This window comes from Cryptomeria japonica, chromosome 5 (assembly GCF_030272615.1).
Source record: "Cryptomeria japonica chromosome 5, Sugi_1.0, whole genome shotgun sequence".
Lineage (NCBI taxonomy): Eukaryota > Viridiplantae > Streptophyta > Pinopsida > Cupressales > Cupressaceae > Cryptomeria > Cryptomeria japonica.
In genome coordinates this window covers 839,978,512-839,988,734 of record NC_081409.1, presented here as the reverse complement: position 1 = coordinate 839,988,734, position 10,223 = coordinate 839,978,512, and positions in this window count along the sequence as shown.

Genomic DNA, 10,223 nt, shown 5'->3' with positions numbered 1-10,223 from the left:
TTTAGTTTTGCATTATTTCATTCAAGGTTAATTCCAAAACTAGGGTTTGACTTAAGGAAAACTCCTATCCATGACCTTATTTCCTATATTTTTGTATGTAAGAAAATTCTCAAGAGTTGTATTTGGGAATTTTGATAGACTCAATACTGACAAAGAAGTTCAGCTTTTGACGGAGCAAAATTCAGAGGACCGATGCAAATTTGTGCTACCTGGTCTCAAAAAATCAGGTTGAACTTCTGGGAATAAGTTCTAAATATCTTATTTTATCTAGATCTTAAGTTATGTCTCCATGGAATATTTATAGTGATCTATTTTTGGTAATTGACTTCAATTACTCATATTTTTACCCTAATTTCATAATTATCATCCAATTTTCAACTAAGAAGGAAGGAGACCCACACCCCACGACATTTGTAAATTTGATTGAAGTATTCTCAACCCTTTTTCTAGTTAAATTGTGGATAGATCTATTGAATTTACCCACTTCTTTAAATGTATGGTTAATTTGGTTAGTTAGTGGTTTTATTTGTTGAAACCCTAATTCCAATTTTACACCAATACACATAAAAATGGCTAACTATAGCAAGTTCATGCAATAGTCTGATGACATTAATGATCAAATGATGTAGCAAATATGGTTGGCTTACAATGATGGACTTGACATCTTACACTCTTGGGTTCCAACATTGAGATGATGGTGATTGGTAGATGTATGCATTGATACAACTATTGCAGGGTGAATATATGGAAGATTATGACCTGCAAGTCACATCACATGGTAGGAGCAAAAGGATCAGCATATTAATTGAAGGATTTGTCTATGTAGGCACCAAAAGGACCTTGATAAGACGATTTACTTACATTTAATAATCAAATTAAAAATCATAATAAAATTATATTCTAATTATTAATTAAATTATTAAATTCAAATACGTTGTCTTGTAAGGATCCTTTTGATGCCTGCATAGACATCAGACTGAATGAGTTGGATTTTAAGTGCTATAAACCTTGAAGGATGAATTTAGGGAAGATCACAAGTTGTTGTATCATCTGTTTTAGACATGAAAATTGAGGCCTATTGTACCAAGTGCTAGGGATGTTATCTCATCACTTGCTCTTCATAAAATGAACCTTTATCATTGTCGTCCTACTAAATTTTGAGACTTCATGGATATAAGATATTCCCCAATTTAGAAGTAAATTTGTTGGTATGTGCCAATTTTTCAAAAAGGCGAGGTATAAGTAGTTAATGTCTATCTTCATCTAGCAATGATTCCCTCCTACAAACATGAAAATATTATTTATATAAAAGGGAAAATATATGCTCAATTTGAAATAATTTGGAACTATAAAAAAGAGATGGATACACCCATACTTGAGATACATTTCTAATCAGAGGTTGCAAGCGGTAGTATACAATGGAACGAACTTGCTAACTTTGAAAGTAATAAGATTGATTCTTGGAAGAGAGTTTTTGAAATCTGCAAATAGACACATAGTGAACATAGACATTACTTCTATATTTCTCACCTCCTTGCTAGACCTCAGGAAGCCCAAAGTGCAAACTCTTTTACTGCTATGGTTGGTCTTCAAGGAGGATTTTTTAATGGATGATATCAATGTTTTGTGTTTGCAGATACTGGTATAGGGATTCCTTGACTTGATGACATTTCAAACATGTTTAGATAGATTATCTTTTGATCATATGATATTGTGTATAGTATGTGTGAATAGAAAGTGAATGTGAAAGTGTTTTTGTATAGCGATTGTAATATAGAATATCCACTTAAAATTGAACTATATCTTATTCATATGATAGATGCAATTATAATAGTTCCTTTTTTATATTATTGGTTATATGTCACTAATCAAAAGTGAGATCCGCTAATGAACCACCTGTTTTGTATTACTATAACGAGTTACATATTACTGAGAGTTAACCCTCTTCATTATTTTTCCCATATTAGATTTCCATATATAAATCTCTTTGTTATATGGTGTACTCTTTTGTCTACTATCTTTTTATTCCTTTAGTGAAGTAATGTTATGTGGTCTCTTATTTAAAACTTTTAATAAATTCAATGAAATATTGATTCACCCCTCCCCTCTCAGTATGTCGAGTGTTCAACATAAATAAATAAGGTGATGGAGACAAGTAATAGAGAGAAACAATTAGAGAGAGAGAGAGATAGATATATAGGGGGAATATAGAAAGATCAAGACAGAATTAGGGAGGGAGAAATAGGGAGTGTGTGTATATATGTGTTAGGGAGAGAGGAGAAGTAGAGACATAGAAAGAGGGAATGATGAGGAGAGAAGGGTAGATAGGGATAAAACATGAAGAGAAAGAGGGATGGGGATAAATAGTGATATAAAGATGGAGACATGAGAGAGGGAGAGATAGGGATATGGATAAATAAAGATATAGGAAGTGATACATGGAGAGAGGTAGAGAGGGATATGGAGACAAAGAGTATGAGAAGTGAAGGGAGAGGACTATATAAAAGAGAGATAGAGATAAAGATAGAGATAGAGATAGAGATAGAGATAGAGATAGAGATAGAGATAGAGATAGAGAGGGAGAAATAGGGTGTGTGTCTATGTGAGTGAGAGATATATATAGATAGATATGGGGATGGAGAAATAAGGAATGTGGATGTGAGTGAGAGAGATAGGAAGATAGATATAGTGAGGGATAAAAATAGAGAGAGGAAAGAGGAGAAGTAGAGAGATATAAAAAGAGGGAGTGATAGGGTGAGATGAAGAGAGAGGGATAGAAAGAGGGAGAGATAGTGATAGATATAGTAAGAAGGATAGAGGGGGAAGAGAGAGAGGTAAAGAGATATAGATAGGGGAGAGAGATATAGATGGATATAATAATCAAATGGCATGCTACCCTAAGCATAATTACCCAAGTCCACACATTCTATCCTTAAATTGTTTGCACGAAACAAGTAATCAAAAGTTATTCTCTCTCCTTAGCTCTAAACTTCTAATTTAGGTTTTAAGTTGAATTTTTTTATATAGATAAAAAATATATATAATTATTCTACAATAAATAAAATTTAAGTAAGATTAAAAAATATAAATTAAATTAATTCTAATATCTTTTTATTATTATTTGTACTTACATAAGAAGATATAAATAATTAAAATAAAATTTAAAATTAATGTAAACTAATCCTTAAAAGAAGAAGATGATTTAGAATAAATAAAAAACAAAATAGAATATCTCAATAAAAGAAGATTACTTTAAAAATATTCTTATCAAAATAATATTGTAATAACAAGTTTTTTAATTCAAAATATAATTAGTCTACAATAATTAAAATTTTAATTGGACAAATAATTATAAATTAATTTAATTTTAGTTATTATTTGTAATTTTATAAAAAGAATAAATAATTAAAATAAACTTTAAACTTAATGAAAATTTAATCCTTAAAAGGAGGAGAAGAAGAATTAGAATAAAGTTTATTCTTTCTCTTTAAATTATTTTCCTTTTTATTTTCAAAACTTAAGAAAAAGTTAGAACTCTCTCTCTCTCTCTCTCTCTCTCTCTCTCTCTCTCTCTCTCTCTCTCTCTCTCTCTCTCTCTCTCTCTCTCTCTCTCTCTCTCTCTATATATATATATATATATATATATATATAAAGATCTTCTTACCAAAAGAAGATAATAATTAAAGATAGATTTTTGTTTTTCTAATTAATAATATTAAAATATATTGTTACATGTACTTACATTTCATTTCAAAATCCAACACGAGCCTATAAAAATATTATACAAGCCATTTTCAATCTCTATGCGGTACCTCAACACATTAACACCAAATACTAAATATTATATAATCATATAAATGACTTCCACAACCATATGAAACTTAGTGTAGGTATTTACAATGATGCACAAGGAGGAATAGTTTGTGATTTTAGGAATAAGATATGAGATCTTAAAATATCCATCATGGCCATTCTAAATTTCATCATTGAAAGGTTGCAATACTTTAGCATTTAGAATTGAAAAAATAGTCCAATCATTTTTGGATGAAGAATAGTTGTATTAAATCACTCGAATGTAGAAGAAAACTACCAATATAAGTTTTCAACTAGATGATTAAGATTAGAACATAGAAATTATAACTAGTTCACAACATCTCCAAATAATTGAACACCATTTGAAACTCCTAACTAGTCTAATCCACACCACCTTGACATCAAATCTATAAGTGGAACATTGTTTATATATTGCTAAAAGTTTTTCTCTTTAACAAGTGTTCCAATAGTCACTTCAATCCAAATTGGAATGTTGGCCTAGAAATGAATATTTTAGTATATTAACCTTCTTTGAACTCATGCGAACATTTATATGATTTTATTAAATATATTTTATATTGTTCTTAGTAAAATATCTTAAAAGGAGTATAAGATGGTGTGAGACAAGGAAAGCCCCGTTAAAATTAAAGAAAGTGAAATCTTATGTAGCTATCTTGACCAATAACAAATGATCATGTAAAAGAAATAAATATACGAATAATTGAAAGGATAAAATCATAAAATATCATATAAATAAATGTAAACAAACAAAAAATTCATATACATTTAGCTATAGTAGAGTAAAACAGAAATGTCATGAATGGTAGAAAAAAGACAAGACTACAATTAATTCCATGTTGTTTTTACCATCTAGCAAAAAAATGAATTTTTCATATGTAGAAGATGATTTATTTTCTTCAAACTTTTCTTCTCTTCTAAAAATATATTCTTCTATAGTATTTTATTTATATATATGTTCGTTTGAAAAAGGTAGGGGGGATTTTTATTTGATAAGCTCTACTAGATTTTACACTCATTCCTTCCAAGGTGAAACAATTTTTAATCAATTGAACTAATCAATAATAATATTAAAATTGCGTATTTGGCATTTTGTGTTCCTTATTAAATTATTTTACAAAATGAAATAAAATATTTATTTTGATGTACTTCATCCTATTTTATCAATGAATTTATTTTCACTATCTTATCTCACATATGCAACCTTTATTCATGAGCCTGAGATTAATTAACTTTTAAATAAATGATTTTGTGATCTTCACTTATAATTATTGTCTTCTTTTTCCTTTTATTTCATAGCCATAGATTTTGTGGAGTTAAGGATTTTTAATTGGAATTTCACATCTTTAGTTAGGAAAAACTCTAATATTAGCAGCTTTCACTTAGTCAAGCATATGTAATCTAAAAATAGTATAGCAATTTATAGACATGAGGGCAGAGATCTTATGTCCAGGATTTTGTCACGTATCAAAGCTCCGTCTATATCTGGCTTCATTTACAAGCCACGTGGTGAGAACCTCTAGTCTTTTACATCACCTCGGTATTTAAAAACTATAAAAGATTGGAGCGAGAAAATAAATAATATTTGCCCATCCTATTTTAAAATGTTAAATAAATTTTATATTAATATTGGACGATAACCCCATTATGGAGCATTGAACAATGCGTAAAAGAGTGCCCTTTTTTATTAGTTTTATTTTTTAAACAAAGCTTCATTAGAAGTTGTTTTAGATGTTTCCTTAAGTTCTTATAAATATGTCATAAGGTGTTTAATTAGAAGTTGTTCTAGAAGTTATCATCAGGTTCTAATAAATCTGTCATCATAAAGCATTTAAATAATTTATGGAAAAGGATAATTCAAAATTTGTATAATTGAGTTTTAATAAAATATTATATAATTTATGTAAAATATTGTTTTATAAATGAAAAAGAGATTATGGAGTATGATATTTGTATAATCTTATGTAAAAATATTTGATTTATAATTTAATTTTCTTATTAGTTAGAATAAAATTAATAATATTTCTTATTATTATTTTAAAAATTGTCCATTATTAATATTTTAATTTAATTTAATTTTTCTTTAACATATTTATTTTTTTAAAATCAACTTTAATAATATATTGCATTAAAAACATAATAATTTTAAAGTATGTGATATCGAAAGATGAAAAATAAATTACATAATCTAATCAAAATCAAATTTTTTACATTAAAAACATAATAATTTTAAAACATGTGATATCAAAAGATGAAAATAAATTACATAATCAAAATCAAAACATACTTTACCTTTTTAAAATATTTTATTTTATATTTAACTAATAATTTTTGTATAATTTCTCTTTATTTTTAATATTTTATTTGAACTATGGTTTTATGTTTTAAAATTTATTTTATTTTTTATAATATTATCTAATATTTAATATTGAGTTTATCTTTCTCAAGTAATATAGCAATTATATTTTTTATGTATATATTTCTGTAAAAAAATTATTCTAATTAATTAAAGAGTTACTTTTACTTTTTTATTTAATTATTAATTGAATTAACAAGTTTAATATACATGTTACTAATATTTTTAAATTATTATTTGAATTTTGTTGTATCCTAATTTTGAGCTGATAAAAGAAAGTGGAGGTCACATAATTAGATTCTGCAAGATAACTTAAATAAGAGGAGGAATAACCTTTGAACCCCTTAGAAATTTGTAGTGTGATAAGTATTAGAACCAGACAATGGGGAAGGTAGTGCTAAAGAAATGGGTGAGGAAAAATCTCGAGAAGCCCTTGGTTGTTGAGGTAGTCCAAGGTTTGGCAAATGTTAGAAGAGCATATGGTGCAAATGTTGTCAAGGTGACCTTGCCAAAAGAGTTTCTTGGAAAGAAAGTTCTTTAGTTTCATAATAGGGCTTTAATCAACAAGTTTTGGAATTTATCTCTTAATATCCATTTGCTTACTGTGTGGATTCAAGCTTCTTGAGCAAGGTTTATTGAATTTTTTAACATAGATTATGGTAATGGTTTTTTCATAGTAATATTTTCCAATAAGGAGTATAAGGATCTGGTTCATAAAAAATAAGTGTTGGTTCTTTAAATATTCTGGGCTTAATACATAGTTGTTGAGGCCAAAATTTGATCCCTACACTACCTTGACAAAATATGCCCCTTTATAGTTTAGTTTTCATGCTTTTCCTCTTGAATATCGAGATCTAGACTTATTGCAAATACTAGCAAACTAGCAAATTAAATGGGCATATTTCTTAAGCAAGATCTGAGACCCTTGGAGTAGACCAAGATTCCTTTATGAGTTTGTATATTGATAGATCTGGACAAGGATTTTCCTAAATCCCTTCTTCAGTCTAAATATGGATCTTTCTCCCAAAACAATATTTTGGAAGAATCGTTGATGGTGGATGCTAACATAAATGATCTTGGTCACTTCACTTCAAAATGTAACCTACAACCAATGAGGAGATTGGGTGTGTGAGGATCTAGAATCTAACCCATATTTGTGCTCAAAAAATAATAAGATTTGTGGTTTTTCTGGACCAGAGATCAGGCCACAGGACTCAATTTATGTTTCTAATTCAGCCATTCAGGTATTCCAAAGGATCAGTTATGTATTTCTTCAAGAGTGAAGTCAAGAAAATTTGTTTAGATTTTTGGAAGTAATCTCAAATACCCTGTCAATAAAATGGCATGTGTCATATCCTATGTATGATCATCCATATCTAAAGATAATCTTCAACATTAAATAACAACACTCATAACTGATCTTTATTGGATTCGAATAGATTTTGTTGTAGCTCCTTAGCCTGCTCTCTATCACATCATCAAATTGACACAAATTTTGGTTGCTAGATAAATAATATTTTATATTTACCTCTCTGACTATGACGAACTCTCAAAATTCTATATACTGTTAGGCTCTGTATTTTGTCTCTACTCTTGGCAGAGTGGAGCTATTAGATGTAAAAGTTGAGTATGTGAAGAAAGTCATATTCAAGTATGAATGTAAGACTAGAAGCTCAGTCAATCGATGTTAATATTTTATTTTGTTTAATATAAATCTATTTGTTTTTCTTTTGCTACTCCCCTATTCCCTTCACGTGGTATCAGAGACGACGGTTTACGTGCCTGTAGAACCAGAAGAATCTGGACAAGTTTTCTACCCTTGCTAAAGTTGAAGCCATTGTTGGGAGTGTCGATCTGAAGAGAAAGCCTACTAATTCCAGAAAAAAGAAAAGCCGTGAAAAATTCTATGTAATAGAAGAATAATTTTTATTTCTACGATGAAGTGTATCTATGTGGAAGTATCCATGAGTTTTGTAAGTGGAGAAGTTGTCACTCCCGAGGTGTGTTTATGAAAATGTTGTCCTCTTAAGTCAGAGGTGATCGCTATTTGAATTTGGTGATGACAAGTTTTTGCTGCTGGATTTGAACCTATCTCCTGCAGAGGTGACTTAGTTGTTGCCTGGCAAGAAAGGCTCATGTAAAGGAAGCGTGCAAGTGAGAAATACAGGAATTGTTTAAGAGGATTTGGAGATCAAAGTGGATATCACTGTTGTTGTTTGTTTGCAAGATATGTTTCAAACACATGTGCTGCCAAATTAGTGAAGATTGACTATCGTTTCCAGGAGATGAGATCGAAGGCAAAGATAGCTCAAAGGAGAGTTGAAAAGTGACCGCAGAAAATTCAAGATGAAGCCATAGCTTTTACAGATTGGAGTTGTTATATAAAGAAATAAAGCACAGAAGAAGGGGAACCTGAAGGCATAGGGAGATTGCCAGTTTGCTGCTAGTCAAATAAAAGAGGAGTCACTAAAGTTTTTGTATTCACAAGAAAGGACACTTACATCTGTGGTTGAGAATAGGTAGAGAGTTAAATGAGCTTGGTGATGTAGACAAGCAAAAGTGCAAAGCGTAGAGACTGCTGAGTTAGTTGACTGCTCGCAAGAGGTACAGTCATCGCTAATGAAGAAGGAGATTGCAGTTAAAAGGAAGATTACTTTTGTGAAGAAAGGAGAGAGTAAAAGAAAGGTCTAGAAGAGAAGCTTCTTTAGAGGCCATATCTAAAGTTTGTAGATCAAAAGATGAAGAGATAGCTGATAAAGGTGTTCCTAAAGTCTAGAACAGAGCAGGCTTGAGCGGATTGAAAGCATGGAAGTTTGAAGAGTCTAAAACAGATCAGGCTTGAGCGGATTGAAAGCATGGAAGTTTGAAAAAACCATCAAACTGAAAAAATTGAACTGTTGAACAAAAGGTATTGCTATTTTTTTATATAAAAAAGCTGATTATGTATGAAGAAAGTGATCTGAAAATTATAATTGAAAGATACAAGTTTCAATAGAAGTCTTTGTCTATAGTATTAGGAAGGTGTCTTGTGTTGTCCAGTTTGAAGTTGTATTTATAGATCTTTAGGTAGTATGAAGTATGGTAAGTGTCTGAGTTGAGACAATCAAAATTGTGTGGAAGAGTATTTCTAAACTCTGTAGATCAGAAAATGGAAGGAAGATAGAAGTTGTCAGATATTGTGAAAATACAAGTGAAAAGGTCATATCATTGAATATCATAGCATTCTATTTTTGAAGGTAAGAAATGTTATGCTTGAGGCCAGCAGAGCCTATTGAGATCCTCGACCACCACCAATGTGACTCTATGGGAGCCCTTGATAGAAAAAGTGAATCATACGTGAACCTACGATGGATTGGTTATCAAATGGACCAGAGCTCATGGTTAGAGCATCCCAACAAGATCATGGGATTTCCTAGGTTTGATGTCTAGTATTTGAATGTTTTAGATGCCAAAGCATCAGAGAACGAAGCTAAAAATAAATTGGAATCAATAATTGAGATTAAGGGGGAGTGTTGGAAGTAATCTCCACTACCCTATCAATAACATGTCGTGTGTCATATCCTCTGTATGATCATCCATATCTGCAGATAATATTCAGCATTAAATGACAACACTCATAGCTAATCTTCATTGGATTCGAATGGACTTTGTTGTACCTCCTTAGCCCGCTGTCTATCACATCACAGATTGACACATATTTTGGTTGCTAGATAAATAATATATATTTACCTGTCTAACTATGGCAAACTCTCAACATTCTATATATTGTTAGGCTTTGTATTTTGTCTCCACTCTTAGCAGAGTCTAGCTCCATAGAGCTGTTAGATGTAAAAGTTGTGTGTCTGAAGAAAGTCATATACAAGTATGAATGTAAGAGAAGAATCTCAGTCAATCAATGTTAATACTTTATTTCATTTTATATAAATCTGTTTGTCTTAACTTTTTTTACTCCTATGTTTCCTTCATAGATGGCTTCTATTTCTTATTAAATTAATTGGGATGGTTTTGAAAATGGAAGCCTGCATGTTTCATAACA